Raw genomic sequence first — 15,385 nt, forward strand, 5'->3', positions numbered from 1 at the left:
TTCATGTGATTACTACACACTCAATGGTCCGTCAATTTAAGAAAGTTAACTTACAGTATAAGTATAGTGTATAAGTTAGACATTTATTAACACATGGTCAAGTTGTAAAACAGGTAAGATCCTTCCTACACCTGTGATCAGCCTCTCAATAAGAAAGCAGTTAATTTGTACACAAACTTCATACTTTCTGTACTTGCTCATTCACTAATATTGAGCCATTACCCACAGGATAAATGATTCATCGATTAATTAAGTAAATCGGCAGATGCGTCAATAATGAAAATAATCCTTACTTGCAGCTCTAATGGAGTTGTTTGTGAGGATATATACACATTAAATACGCATGATTTGTGTTCCTATGTTCATTTTGAATTTGCAACACTAACTTAGAGATTATTATTTTCACACCTGTCAGCTGCTTAACCTGTGTCCTTCAAGATAAGAGCCAAAAATATTTTAATCCTAAATTTTTTACTAAAACTGCACATTGGCTTTTCTTTTTCCTTTTTCCAGTGGCTTGAAAACTGAAGAAACACAGTTATTTATAAGAAGGCGAGGGCAGGTGTCTCGCCTGGTTTGTCCACTGGATTGTCACTCTGCTGGATGTAATAAGCTGCATTGCCTTGTGTGCATTAAGCTAAGCCAAGAGTGAAGAACAGATCTAATGGTGGGTACAGTGGCATTCCTGAAAGGACTGTTGGAAAAGAAAGGCTGTTGAGGGCCTGCAGCATGCAGACTGTCACACAGCGCTGACCAGATAATCATATTTTCCTAACATAGTGAGATGGACATGTTTGAAAGCTGGAGTAAAGTTGAGGGGACAGTTCAACTATCATATTCCCATCCCTGATATAGACAGTCCCAAACGGGGCTCGCATTGTCAGTTTTCTCTCAGTATCATCTTGGTTTCAGGACAGAACTACTTTGAAGAGATGCCGTCTGTGTGTCTGTATTTCACCTGTTACCTTAGCAACTGGGTTCTGTTATGGCTCTCGGGTCAGATCAGATATGCCTTACAGAATTGAAAGTTTCTCAAACTGTCTGCAGCTTGCCCACTTACTCACTCACTAATTTTCGATTAAACAAATGATTCCAACAGTGATGTTTAACCTGCTCCTTGTAGCTGCTACTTCGTATATTTCTGTGTCTCACTGGCTGATAATGGGAGGGAAGAGGAAGATAGACATAGGTTGTTTAATGAGCTGTTCTTTCACTCACCCATTGCATTATAATAATCCAGTCAACAAGGTCAAACTAGCAATAAAAAAGGTTGGGTATAGTTGAAGTTGCAGAAAATGGATGAGACTCAAGTAAAGCACCTATAATTGATAGGGGCTGTTTTCATTGAAAATCTTGGTCAAGACCAAAAACAGAGCTAACAAAGAGTGAATATTTAACTTACATTCATCAGGTTACCAGAAACACGACTCCACATGAATAATAATATTGCTCGTATCTGCTGGATGTGTAAATAAGCAGTTGTTTGCTAACAAGTTCACCACATCAACTTAAAATGGGATGATATGCTTCCCCTGGTCACAAGGGGTCAAAATCAGTTATTTCAGGTTTAAGTAGAGTACTTGAGTAAATGTATTTAGTTACTTTTCCCCCACTGAGCATTATTGTCCTTGTCTAAATTTAAGATGTGCAGCAGACTGCAGCAGCAACACCCATTTCAATATTCTCTTTAATATGATAATCTGCAGGACCACTCCTGTTCATGGAGGGAACACACAGCCAAACCAAACAGCCTTGATCTTCCCATCAGACCTCTGGACAGAGTTCATAGTTTGTGCAGGAATGACACTCCTGTCCCCGCTCTAACCCTGTCACATGTAGCTGAGGTTACAAATCACAACAACTAACTGAGTGCTCATGGAGATGCCACGAAGAGCCACTTGTACTCTGTAGCTACAACTCAAGCTATATATAAATGGCAAGGGACAGTTTGGTTGCATCATTTATGCATGGTCCTCACCCCTCTGCAGGTTGTGACCTGTGAGCTTTGCCCTTTGACCCCCTCACACTTTATTGGAAACAGGAGCAGCTGGTCCTGAGTAGGCAGCATTAGTGCTATTCTTTACCGGCTTGGCCGTCTAAGGAGAACAGTGCTTGTCCAGCGGGTCAGAGAATTGTACTGCATGTTAGTTTGTTTGTGAGGATCATTTATTGAGTCCAGGTTCATGTGGAGTAATGCCTGATTGCTGTTCAGTGGGATACCCTGTTGTAAACACCTGCAAACATGCTAATCACTGAAACCTGCAAGTAGACATCTGCAAGTTTCAACATAACAACATAAGTGGTAGAATAGATTTTTTTTCTGGCCAAAAACAATTTGACTTAAATACATTACTTGTTCAACTCTGTGGGTCAAATGTGGTCAAAAGTGAAGTTGAGTCATATTACATTTTGGTCTTTTACTTTTCATTCACCCTCAAAGTTTTTTTTTTATAATCCCCACTCTACAAGTTTACATAAAAATTGTGCAATGTAAATTTTAGTTTCAGACATTTTCTGCATGAAATGCCTATGTCTGACCATGTAAAGTAAAGTTCCAATCAAATTATAATTGTTTTCCTTTTATGATCTTGTGCCCATAATCATGCCCATAAACCCTGTGCAACCAAGGGATCAAAGACTTTGGATCACTGAACCACCAATTATCTATTCATAGGCTAGAGACCTAAAATCCGCTATAGTTTCTTATTTTCTTATTGCTGGTAGTAACTGGCAGTCTGGCTGCATCAGCCAGGTCTTTGTGGACTGAAAATTTGTCAACAGTTTTGAAACCAATGAAACAGTGTTGCTTGACAGGTGTGTATCTGCTGCTTCATGGTGTATGGAGATATTGTGAGGTGTGTGTTGAGCAGAGGTGTATGTATGTGTGTTTGATCGCTTTCAGTGAGCAGCCCACTTCTCTGAAGAGAACTCTTTGAAGGCGACTCCCTCAGAAATGACACTGTGTCTTTTGATATTTTCTCCTCTCCATGTCTGTGAGAGTGCACGCATGGTTTAAGTATTAAGGTTCGCTGTCAATGAGTCAAGACAAGACTTGTCTTGGCATTGTTTCAGACCTGCAAACCTCAATTATGTCTGGAAAAGAGATGGGCTGCAGCATCCTGTGGCTGGATTTTGATAAACTTCTTCAAAGCTTCTCTGTGCTGAACTGACAGACAGGTCCCCTCCAGCAGGGTGAGGGGTTAAGGGTGACAGAGTACCCGATGCTTCAGAAAAGATGAGAAAATAAACACTGGCAGTTGAGGTATCAAATGTGTGTCATGCAAGCACCTGAGCCCCAGAGATTAGGAATTATTCCTGCCAACCTGAGAAGAGAAAAAATCACTGTTTTACCTGGATTTTAATCACAACTTCCCCATATGTTTTAAAGTTTAGGATTGTTAGCAAGGGCACACTGCATACACATTGCATTATGAAGTTGTCTTTTAATAAACACTGATTGTCTTCCAATGATTTGCAATTATTAGTATTATTTATGATGTGGTGACAAATTACAGCTGCAGGAAGTTCAGTCTGCTGTGCCTCTTACAGTTCACACTGAAGACCTGCACTTTAAAGAGGCAGAAAATGATGGGAACAGTTGGTGAATATAGGTCTGAAGTTGGTTAGGAATGAAGTCTGTCTGGAAAGATAATCAGAGTATGGGAAAAAAAAGAGGGGGGGGGGGCATACAGAGAAAGTTGCAGAAAAATAGAAAATGAGAGAGAGAGTGAGAGGTAAGGTGGGTGGGAAAGATGGAATGCAGGAGTGAGGGAGGGGACAGCTGAAAGAGGAGAAGAGGGTGGGACGCTGAGAGTGGGAAGGAGATTGATGATAGAGAGAGAGAGAGAGGTGCACACAGCAGCGAGAGCTTTAACTGAGGCCATGTAAAATCGCCACTGAAATAACAAAAGCCATGACATCACCAGCTGGGTTGGATGTGAAAGAACGCTTTGTCACTCTAACTATAGCCATAAAAACATTACTTCCAATAGCTAATAGTCCTACTGAAGACATAGATCTTTAAAACAGGTCACAAATATATGGTTTCATTCAGATCTGAAACAATTAGTCAATTAATTGAAAATTAATTAAGTCAACTGCAAATTAATCAGCAACATTTTTAAGCAAAAATGTCAAAAATTCACTGCTTCCAGCCTCTCACATGTGAATATAAGCTAGTTTTCTTATACCTAACTGCATATCTTTGGGTTTTGCACTGTTTATAGGACAAACAAGACATTTGAAGACGTCACCTTGGACTCTTGGACATCTGGGAAATTGTGACAGATATTTTTCTGACCTTTATAGTCCAAACGATTAATAGAATAATTGAGAAAATTATTGGCAGATTAATCAATAATAAAAATACTTCTGAAGTGCAGTGCTAGTTTCATTTTTATAAAAAGGTGCAGTAGTTTTCTAAAAACAGCTGGCCACTGTAGTCTTTGGCAAACGTTACTCAAACAGGAGTAAATCGTGCATTTGTTGGGACTATTTTCAGCTGCAGATTTGGTGAGTTAGGGAGTTTTTACAGCAGCAGGGCGGTGTATGTATGATTGACTCAAATTAAACTACAGCTCCCTTGTTCATCATAATGAAGGAACATGTCATCCAGTGCAACAGTGTGGCTTACTGATGTGTTTTTTATACTTTTTGGACAATAACGGAGCTCTGTGGCACAGAGGAATAAGATAGATCAGGCTTCAGCTACACAGACAGTACTTGTTAATAGGATCAATTCATTGGTTTTGGTCTCTTTTTTGGGGATTTGTGGACAATAAGAAACATATTACTTAAAATGAATTTGTATGACCTTTTGGTTTTTGCACCGCAAATTACATCATGTCTAAATCAGCCAGGACCCTTAATTAGCAGCAATAAAATGTGTAGTCTTGTCATATGAACTTAGATGTTTATTGATGGAGCATAAAAAAGGCTGGGAACCAGCAGCCTTATGGTTTTCCAGCTTGGCTAAATAAACTGTATCCACTAAACAAACTGTGGTTCATTGATTTCAAACATCGCCATGAGAGTTATGGACTTGAAAGCAAATGGGTTAATTTTGTTTGTAAGCAGTGATGGTTTTGCTCTGTGTTCCTACTGTTTTCCTGTTTTGCACAGGATGTTCAAATCCTTCTTCTGCTTTGATATGGATATTAGCATGTAGCTGAAATATTTTCTCCAGATCGAGAAATTCAGGACTAAAATATCATGTCTCCTGCAGATGTCAAAAATGTCTCATTTTTCTTTAACATAGGAACAAGTGCTCTATTACTACAACAGTGCACTAGTGACTCTGACAAAAACCTTCCAATTTTGTTGTAAGAAACTGGACTGCAAACCAACAGTTTGAGATGTGGTGGTAGAAAGACTAAGGTGTGGCAATGGACAGTTGATGGGCAAGACATTACACTTTCATTCCTTTTTCATCACACTATTTGTGTTAATGTGTGACTGAGTGTGAATGCAGACATCTGTGCATGTGTGTGTATGTTTGAGAGACACCCCTCTGTCTGGCTTGGAGCACATCAGTCAACAACACAGCCCAATTATGTTTGCATAAGTCAATGACCGTCTCGCACAAAGCCCTCACTATTTGAATTAGCACCAATGTGTGAGCCCAAGTTAAAAAAATCACACTAACAATGAGAACCATGGAAAGAAAAAAGTGTAAGCTTTAATAAGACAAAACCGATACAGTGAAAAGAAATATATTTTAAAAAGAAGATTGATTTCAGATTTCAGATTGATTTGACCACATGATCAGTGCGGATGAGTTAGAAAGACAAAGTCAGAAAATGAGAGGAAACTAGAGGAAAGCAGTAGAATGTGGCAGCATCTGTGGAAATCTCTTCAAGGAGTCGGGGGTGGGGAGCGCTCTGAAATAGTCCAAATCTCTGGAAGAACTTGGTTTCAGTGGTCCGGGCATGTGTTTTTGTGTGTGTTTTTTTTTTTTGTGTGTGTGTGTGTGTGTGTGTGTGTGTGTGTGTGTGTGAGAGAGAGAGAATCAAAGAGAGAGAGAGAGAGAGAGAGAGAGAGAGAGAGAGAGAAGCGATGATGATGAGGGAGAAGGGTGGGGGGAGTGGAAACTTCATGAGCATTTGTGAATGCTGACGTACACATTATTGAACTGCTTCACATATTTTTAAAAGAAAGTATTTTTTGAAGTATTAAAGAGTAGGAGATCCTGTCAGGTAATGACCCCAAGAGCAATGATGAGAATTCTCATAAACAAAAGCACTTGCAGCGTTACTTATGTCTGGATTTGCAGACATTGGAAACACCTCAGGTATGAGAAAAATATAGTTTTAATAGAAAGAGAAACATGAAGCTTTTATTAGTGCATTTCTCTTCAGCACCACTCATTTTTCTTTCTTCTTGCTCTCTTTCTCCCTTTTTCTGAATGTGTCTGGTTTGTCTATCAGTGTGGTCAGTGTTCCCACCTCTCTAACGGGCCCAGTTTTGAGATTTGGGAATGTTCTTCTTTCTGCGGGGCTGTCAGGTTTCCTGCTAGCTGTTTTCAATACTTCAAACACAGCCAAAAAGTCCACTATTTTTCATCAGCAAGTTCTCTGAACATTGTATCCTGGTGCAACATTGATACCATGAGCCAAAGATAACTGACATGCTAAAGGAATTAAAAACTTTATAAAATTGTTATGTGTTAATCAGAATTTCTCACTTAAATGATCTCTAATGGTTTATTAGGGTATTGCACTGAAAATAATTAAGGCTACAGTAAAGGTAGGTCTGCATTGTCCTAAGGCTACAGCTTTTGTGGGATATTGTGTTTAGGATTCTCTGTGGTGAATGGTATTAAAGTTACTTGCGGAAAGACTACTTGACCGTTAAAGTGTGCATGAAGACCCATAGTCTCACACGTGCGCCAACCCTTCACATCTGCTCTCCATGGCCTCTTGAGATTTCCAACAGCATTCATCTGACGAGCTGGCATTTAGCTGAACTGTAAACTGTCTGCTACTTTCTCTATCTACTTGTCCTTCACCCTAGATGTAAATTTTTAATACAGCTGATCAAACAGCCTGTTTGACCAAGACAAAAAAAAGTGCATTTTAACCCACCTGTTTTTATGTGCCGTTCCAATTCATGCTTTGAAAAAACCTGAGTAGAGACACAAGAAATTCGGAAAAAAAAGTAAAACAGAAATGCCATATTTCCATCATGTTTTCCACATTGTTTTTATTTGTTGTTTGAGGTTTGACTGCCACTCTTTCAATTACGTCATCTCGTTGTACCCTCTTCTTCTACAATGTTTCAATGGCACCCGACTGGAGAATTAGCGCCACCAGCTGTTTATCTTGATGTGCTCAACTCCTAAAATTTGCAAAACAGTAGTGGATGGAAACGCATGTTAATTTGCATTTTCTTTTGACGATTTTCTGGGAATTCCATGCCCTATATTTGGATGGAAACTTGACTTAAGATATTAAAGCAAAGCTGGTTTAGAGAGACAAAATAATGTGAACACCTCATGGTCACAGTTATAAACCCTACAAAGGTGGGTCATATTTGGTTGAATTCCAATTAGCAGTATTTTATTAGCGGTAAAAGAGGCTTGACATGTGGGTTTTCACATTGGTCATATTTGTGTCCAATTTTAAGGTCCAACAGTATCAAATAAATAAGTAAATAAGGGAACCGTCACGTGTAGCATTGTTTGCAAAGGATATTTTGTTTTTGAAGTGTTTATTTCATTCACCCCATTTAAAGTCACACCCTCACTAAACTAAACCTGAAAGAATAAACTGCATATTAAAAAAGTTACAAATTACCTTCATACTTTGTCCAATGTTCCTGGAAATGTCACCTCTCATTGGAGTTCTTCGGGCATTACTCACTGACTGTACCCTGGACATATATGTTTAGAGGCTAATCAATGACAGCTGTGCTAAGATGTGTAATTCCCATTATAAAAGGCCAAACAAACAATCAGAGCCAAGACAGAAAGGAGGAGCGAGTGACAAACTGCCTCGTTATGAACTATGTAGATCCATCTGGGAGTGATTCACTTGCTCTGATTTAAAGAGATGCTGGCAGCTTATTTGTTGTCCTCATGGATTTTTTTTTCTTGGGGCAACTAATACTTTTCACCCTTCAATGTGAATAACCTTAGTCAGTGACGTTAAACAGTGTTTCTGTGTCATCATATGACTTTAGAAAAGGTTCTCAGAGTCAGATGCAAACTTTCCTAAAGTGCTGTCCAAACAACATATGTTTTGTTTCCATACAGTACTAAGAATTAAATACATTCATCAACGTTGTTCTCTGGGAAAACTGATCGAATGAATTCTACAAGTGTTGTCTTACTACCAGCTAAAATTTGATTATAAAATTATATTAAAGTAGCATAAATACAAAAAAAGAACATGTCACAAGTGAATCCAGCCTTCTACCCCTATCATGCACTGTTCAGATACTATTTCACCATGGCAGTCTAACAAGAAACACAGTTTAGCACATCAAAAACATGTCCTAGTTGATATGCATCTCATAATTGATGGTTATGACAGTAAACCCAGTGAGAACACTGGAGGCCATATTTGTGAGGGGGTACTGTATTGTTGGGTCTCTGTGCCCTGTACGTATGGAGCTCATTTCCTGCAGTAGATCAGTCTAGGTTACGCACATGAATAGCCCTATTTATGGGAGCTGAGGTGTGTCCTGTGCTGAAATCTTGAAGGTGGTGAGAAGAGAGATTTGACTTGAGTAGAAGCACTTTGTGTTTTTCATTGTACAGATGGATTTTTTAAGGGTAATGTAACACTCTAGACATTGATAATAATTATTATGTCAAGAGCTTTAGTGAAAATAATTAATTTAAAGCCCCTGTATGCAGAATTTGAACATTTAGGACTTTGGTGACTCCTAGTGGTTTCAGAAAAGACACAGGAAGACAGCAATGCACATGAAATGCCATATACAATACAATCAAATATACAATGCTGCAGAAAGGGAAAACTAAACCAAAATGAGAGATCATTACTTCTTTAACACAGTGAAATAACACAGGAAATATGTGTGCCTGTTGAGTTATCGTATGGTGTATGCCAAATATATGTCACAAAATCATATTTGAGTGTTTTTATATCAGATTTATATATTTTCTCTTCCTGTACAACTCATCTTGAACTCAGGGGTGTATACATAACATTATCCAATCAAATGTAACTTGTGCTAGCACACTTGACCGTTACCTAACGGGTCGTTGCTGTTAGCAGAACGATATCATGGGTTAGAGATGTGTGTTTGTATCTCAGTAAAAGAGTGTAGTTGTGCTTTAATTTATTAATTTCTCTCTCTTCCTCTTGCCTGCTGCAAATAACAACATGGCTAATGGAGCTCAGAATCTCACTACAGCTCTGTATCAGCTGTATATAGCTGCTTTGAGTGACCCAATCAAACCTGAAGGATCTGATTTAAATCCCTTCCTGTAATTATACCCTGCCACATATTCGGTTTCACTCGTAAAAACATCACATTACAAAAGATAAAGATGCTTTAACTGTTTCACTGTGACTTCAATGGTTGAGTATGCTTGAAATGAACTTGGTCGTACTTTGTGTCTTTAGCATGTTTTTGTAGTCTCTCATTTGTGGTGTTGCACTCAGTTGTACACATGAAAAGAGACGGAAGTAGTTATGTGAAGATTGAAAATGGAGACCTTGAGAGAGAAGTTCAAACCCGGTCTACTTTCACACCCCCGCACACCTGGCCAAATGCAAAAATACAAAAATTATCCGACACAGCACCGACCATTCTGTCGTCAGAAAGGGGATTTCAGATGCTTTTAGTACTTGGTTTTAAGCATTATGGGGCCTTTAGTGTTGTTGTCTGAAGTTCAGTGTCCAGGTAGAAACAGAAAAGGCATCAGTTGCAATCTTGTGCTGAACTATACACAACTATGATCGTGCTCCATTTCTCCCATCCACATTCTTGCTGTCAGGAACCCTCGAGAAACCAGGCCTGGTCCTCCCCTCCTGTTTACAGCAACAGCTGCATAAGCTGACCTGAGTTAGCTTGGCTCCCTTGCTGATGGTGGACCTCCACACCTTTGACAGGTTGCAGTGATAAACTTTTGACAGGGTCACTTAAAGATGCTCAGGATCAAGGAAACATGTAGGCAACACAGCGGAGTATGAGAGCTGAAGAAAGATGTCTCCATGTCCTATACCTCTCTATCTTCTGTACGGATCCTTCTGAAGTTATCAATTATGGTGATGAAAAAGAAAAATATCAAAGTGAGACCTTCACCACTTTAACCAGAAAATAACCCATCAAATGACAGGAAGTCACAGCAATCCAAGCTTTAACTTACCACACCTACATTTGGTAATAATTATAAGGCTGTCAGATTAATTGGTGTCAGGTTGCAGTGAACATACAGTATACAAGCATACAGATTCAGACAGTCCTCCCACTGTCTCTCTTCATCTGTCTCACACACACTCACCCACATGCAAGCTCATACACACACATGCACACACGCACGCATATACTATACATATAAACGGTTCTTTTCAGTGTACACCAAACTTTATTTGAACATAGGGGTGCTATAAAAAGCTCCACAGCCACTGGTACACCAGCCTTTGAATGAGGCAAGTATTCTTGTATATTTTGATAATAGGGTCTTGAGGCAGAGCCTACAGTAGGTCGGGTAATCCACCAATCACAGAGTCCTCTTTTTAGTGGGGGTTGAAGCACACCACTTGCACTTCAGATGACAGACATTTGACTGAAAACATGCCATTAAGTCAAAGAGCGCCTGTTTTTTATCCTTGAAGTTACATTTCATGGGGTGTGTATTCAGTCGATTCCAGTCATTCAGTGCCCTGTTAAATGGGATGGTTGTGGAGACAACTTTGTCTCTGGCTTGTGGTGCAATCATGTACATGCCAATTTTACATGAAAAACTAAGAAAAGGAATTCAAGTTAAGTTAAAATAGAGACTATAAAATGTGGACATTAAAGGAATTGTTTGATATTTGAAGGAAATACACTTATTCGCTTTCTCACACTCACATGTTGTACATGTTGTACAATAAATATGAAGCTACCACTGGCAGCCACTTAGCTTAGCTTAAAGACTTGAAACCGGAGGTTAGCCTGGTTAAAAAAAAAAACAATCTGCCTACCAGCACCTATAAAGTTCACAAATTAATACGTTATATCTAGTTATATCTATCCTTGCAAAAAAGTTTAAGTGTAAGAAAAAAGTTGTGTAGTGAGTTATGTGCCCCTCGCTGTGACAGTGAGCTTTAGATGGTGCTGGTTGGTGGATTTTATTACCTTTGAAGAGAGCCAGGCTAGCTGTTTCCTGTCTTTATGCTAAGCTACATTAACCAGCTTCTGGCTATAGCTTCATATTCATCTCACAGTGGTATCAATCTTCTTATCTAACTCTCAGCCAAAAAACTGCTAAATGTATTTTCTAAACTAACTGCTAACTAGTCCTTAAAATACAGTATATAAAAAGTCTACATAGTATATTGGTAAAAGTGTCTCTAAAAAATGGAATAGGTTTCTGTTTATTTGCTGGCATTATATATGAATCATCACACAACAGTATAAATTAATCAGAAACCCTCAGCTGTGTTGTGGCGTACAATAGGGTTGCATAATCAAAGGGCAAATGGTGTCTGCTGCTGTAAGTGGAATGGGGGTGTGGGGTGGGGGGGTAAATAGTAGATATTTCTCCTCTCTGTTGCAGACAACAGATAAATTCTTGGCACAATTACATCCACAACAGCTTTGAATTTGAGGTGGATTTGATGGGAAGTTTGTCCAAAAGGAACAGACCCCTATTTCAAGAAAAGGAGGACAGCTCTCCTCTGAAAACAAAGACACATTGAGCACTGTGCCTGTGTGCTGGAAAGATGAACCAATTCCCGGTGCCTCAAGCTGGACTGTGTTAGAGAGACAGAAAAAAGGTAACCTCGAGTGTTAATGAAAAACAGAAGAGTTGTGGTTTCTCTCTGTCCTTTTGTAGGACATCCTCAGTGTCGCTGCACTGGATTGGCTGAAAGAGTTTTGTGATCAGTAAACAAACTCTAGTTTATTCCCCAGGAACTTTTTTTATCTTTCAGTCTTTGTCTCTGCCCATCTTTCTTTGTGTTTCTCTCCTTCTTTCTTTCTTGCACACTTTCTTCACAGCTCTCCAAGTCTGAGCTGCCATGCCCCTTGAAAAGCTGTGAAGGATCTTCCCACCTCAGCTCATCCTGGCTTCCATCTGGAATTACTCCAGAAAAAGTTCAGTCCAATCTGCATCTGATCAGTTCAGGCTTGACCTCATCAATCCCCCCCAAAAATTGCCTTTTCAGTTCAAAGGTCAAAGTGTTTAACATGGACTGATTTTTTTTTTGGATTATTATCCAATATCCTGCTGTCAACTTCTGTAGTATACTTACCTGTTTATTACATATAATCAATACAATTTATTACATACCTGTACATGTCTGTGTGTAGATTCTCTGTGTAGTTTTTCTCAATACTCATCTATGCAATTCTAATGAAGCAGCTTGCCAGACCAATACAAGATAATATACAGTACAGTATACTACATTTACACTAACCATGTACAGAATATTACCAAGCATCATTAAAAACTGGAGTATCTAGTTGTATCTACTTCAGTTTCAGGTTAAGATTATAATTATTTATGTTTTTATTATTCTCTTTTCTTATCTACCTCTTTGTTTTGTGATGTGTAACGTGGCTGCTGTAATGCTGCAATTTACCATTGGGATTAATAAAGTACTCTATTTATCTACCTTATGGATGCTAGATAGCATGGAAACACAACCTCTAGGAAACTAATGTGCTGTTTGTCCTCATCTGGCTGTGGTTCACACTTGAGCATGATGCTGTTCAAATGTATGAATATTTCACACCAATGGCCTGTTCTGCCACAGAGGGTGTTTGTGCAGGATGGAGTCCTGCAGTAAATTTTGTGGTTGTATGTCCTTTGGACACTGGCCTGTTGCAGTTCTGACATTTGCAACTCTCTCGCCCCAGCTGAATCAATAAAAGCCATCTCTGTCACAATGTTGCACTACTGACCCCCCATCCACTCACACGCATCTATGCAAGTTCACAAACACAGACACACACAAAAATACACTTAGTCATACAGGAAGGCAGTGGCACACAGACAAAGACACACACTCACACATACAAGACACCAGACCGTTCCCAAATATGTACATTCCTCACACTCGAATGAGAACCTCGGCTCTTTCCTCGGCTTCATGCCCTCTTTGACAAGGTGTCTTGTTGCATGAGTCCAGCCGTGCAGTTCACTTATACACTTGTTTCTGCAGAGAAGTGCTGACATCATGTTGTCAACCCTATTGATGAATGTTTGGCTCCAGCACCTTCCAGGTTTTACTGGTACACAGGACCCAAAACTAGATTTCTAACTTTGATTTTTAATTCTTCCTCTGATGATGATCCCATCTCTTTCAGTATGACATAGATTTTTTAGTATTTTGGAAGTGATATTTAAAATATCTGCTTGATCCCCAGACCTTAAACCAATAAGGATCCCCCACTGGTGCATCAGTTGATTTAGGTTGTTGTATCACTCGTTGGAGCACATTGTCCATGGTTACTAATTGCTTGCAGTGACAGGCGACCAATAGTCATCACTCAGACCTTAATGGCGGAGGAGGCTGTAAAAATAGAGTCACCACAGGGTCAAATGTTAAACTTTCTGCAGTGACACTGACAAATATATATGCAAAGACAGACACCTGTACATAGAAACAACGAAAAAAAATATGCTTAAGCATTTACTAAAATTGAGGCTGCAAAACCGTGCAAGAGGCTGTAAGTCATACAGATACTTTATGCATTTTTTCTCATCCAGATACCGTATCCAGAAACAGATGGCATGTTAATGCCAGGTGAAAATGGGGTATATACTGAATGTCATATATAATGCATACAACATGGAACATTTTCAGACCAGTTGTGAGCTTACACACGTTCATTCAATATGGCACAATTTGAAATTGAAAGCAATGGATACAATTATTGTAAGTAGGGCATAATTGATATTTTCACTACAATTTCATCTCCTCCAATTCAAATTTATATGTATTAATGCACGTTCAGCTTTCCAGGATGCATTTAAGGACAGAAGACAGTAATCTGCAGTTCCTCTGATGGTCGCTCCAAATCAAATCAAAACAAATCAAGTTTATTGTCACTTCCTCAATCATATGAATCACATACACAATCATACACAGTACAATGCATAGTGAAATCCGTTCTCTGCATTTAGCCCTTCACCCATTAGGAGTAGTGGGCAGCCGTCTGGGGACCAACTCCATTTCTAAGCCAGTGCCTTGGTCAAGGGCACTGACAAGACAATTAAACCCACGGGAACATGGGGAGAACATGCAAACTTCACACAGAAAGGCCCTGCCTTGACCAGGAATCGAACCCAGGCGACAGTGCTAACCACTGAGCCACCGTTCTGTGCGAACAGACATAAAATCACTGGACAACTTCTCTCCCAATAGCTAATCTTCCTTCTTCTAATATGTGTTTTGGTGGCTGTTTTGTTCCACTAAAGAAGACTTAAGGGAATTATGTTTTGCATTGTGTTTCCTTGATTTTTAAGTGTGTCAACTTCATCATTTATGCAACAAAGCCACTTTCAAATCAATGTACAATACAAGCATGAAAAATTACAGTTTATCCAAATACCCTCTCCGCTGGTATTAATCTCTTTACATACATGCTCAGGAAACAACCAGCGTTTCGTTTTGAGAGCGATGAATGAGTCCAGAGACAGCAGCTTTTAACTTCAGGCCCAAAGAAAGAGGATTTCAGAAAGCTGAAGCTCCCTGTCTGTTATGAGAAGTGTTAATAGTTAACTGATGATTGTTTTGGACAAGAAGATAGTCGGCGAGGACATAAGCCTAAAGCAAAATACCATGCAAGTGCTTTATAAAAATGTCTTTTCCCACAGTAAAGATGTTATTGAAAGGTAGGACTGAAGTAAATTAACAGATTTCAAACATTTATTATAATTCCTGTGTATTTGTTTAGTTTGGATATTTGTCAATGCTGCTAAAATAAATGAATTAAAATCCATCAAAACCATGTATTTATCTTCCCACACATTCCAATACATCTCTCTCTGTATCTCAAACCCCTCAGCACAAAATACAATAAGCGTTACACTGCAGAAGTAAATGATCATAACAACATACTGTAACAGCACACACTAATCTGCCTGTTTTGAAGTGATACTAGTGTATTTCTCTCTCTGCTTTATCCGTCCAGTCCTCAGGTCACGGTAAGTGCTCTGGCCGGCTCTATAATCTGGCTGAAAGCAGGCCACATGGCTCTCTAT

The sequence above is a fragment of the Siniperca chuatsi genome, linkage group LG2 (assembly GCF_020085105.1).
Source record: "Siniperca chuatsi isolate FFG_IHB_CAS linkage group LG2, ASM2008510v1, whole genome shotgun sequence".
NCBI classification, from domain to species: Eukaryota; Metazoa; Chordata; class Actinopteri; order Centrarchiformes; family Sinipercidae; genus Siniperca; species Siniperca chuatsi.